Here is a 1,590-nt window from a genome sequence, read left to right as displayed (position 1 = left end):
TGAGATTTCTGCAAGACTCTTCATGACCTTCCCCATGTGCACCTGTCCCTAAGCTTACTCAGACACCAGTGCTGCCTGCGACCACAGATAGTTTTAGTTCCTGCTGGGTATTGCTTTCCGTCTCCATTTCTCTCTGTTCTGGAGCAGTGACCAAACCAAGGGGCTGGATATGAGAAGGCAGAAGCAGGAGTCCAAACAGAACTCTATGTCCCAAAGGGAAGGCAGTTGAGGAAGGGTGGGTTTGTTTCCAATCAAAAGGAGGAAATTGTGGGGCAAATGTGCTTGTCAGCGTCCCAACCCAGGTGAGCACCATCCTCGCTGTGAGAACATAGACACAAATGCCAATCCACGCGGGAGATCTGGCCCCACACAGTTTGCCCCACTCACTGCCAGGTGTAAGGGGAACTACAGACCAAAGGAAACGTGCCTGTCATTGCTTATAGAAACAGAAGGCAGCTGGGGCACACGGGTGGCTCCGTTGGTTAAACATCCAACTGAGATCAGTTGGTTTCAGCTCAGGTCATGATGTCACAGTTCGTGAGTTCAAGACCCACATTGGGCTCTGTGCTGACAATGCAGAGCCTGCTTGGGGTCTGCCCATCCCCTACTCGTGCTCTCTCTCTCAAAATAAGTAAATAAATTTTAAAATAAAAAACAGAAGGAAGCTAATAACATTTTTCAGTACTCACCATGTATCAGGTGCTACATATGTGTTTCTTATCTTATCCAACCGTTACACCCCTGAAAACCAGGGGGTAGTTTCCCAGCCTCACACTCACCCGATTGCCAAGGACACAGTTGTAGAGCTTGTAAAGTCCAATTGTGAACCAAGGTCTGTCTTTCCCTGACGTTCATGGTCTTTGTAGGTTGGGACAAAGGAAAGAGCAGCAGCTTGAGAGATCTCACGTTACCTTGCACCACAGATGAATCAACATCGAGAAGATGGGCAACTGCTTGCCTTCTGAGAGTCTCAGTTTCCTTCTGTGTGTTCCTTCAGGTGGAATGAGTCCTCCCTTGCAGAGTCGACATAAGCATTAACGAAAATGCAAGCAACGCACTTAGAGCATCCCGGACAGTGTAGGTCTGTTAATATGCCTTAGCCCTTATTCTTTGTAGTAGCGCCAGCGGCGTTGTGTTATTATTAGGCTTAGCCCGTCAATGCGCAAGTTTTAGCTAACAATTCTATCACTCCTTCATTATCACCTTTTCCGTTATGCAACAGCGACAGACATCCTTCTGAGTACTTGAGATCCAGCAGGGGACAGACAAATCCCTTGCTGTCAGGAAGCTGGGGAGAGGAAGGCAGACCGTAAACAAGTTAACCAGGGCTCAGCAAATCTTCTCTGAAAGGGACAGATAGTATATTTTAGGCTCCGTGGGCCGCATGGTCTCACTTGCAACTACTCCATAGTCCAAAAGCTCCCACCGACAATCTACACGAAGAGGGGGCTGATAAAACTGCATTTCGAAATCAGCTTTGGCCCCTGGGCTGCAGTTTGCTGACCCCAAGGAACACAAAGAGCATATCAGATCATTTCAAAGAGCGGTCAATGCCCTGAAAAAACTAGGTGGAGCAGCATCATGCCGCAC

This window comes from Suricata suricatta, chromosome 6 (assembly GCF_006229205.1).
Source record: "Suricata suricatta isolate VVHF042 chromosome 6, meerkat_22Aug2017_6uvM2_HiC, whole genome shotgun sequence".
NCBI classification, from domain to species: Eukaryota; Metazoa; Chordata; class Mammalia; order Carnivora; family Herpestidae; genus Suricata; species Suricata suricatta.
Note: the sequence above shows the minus strand (reverse complement) of the source record.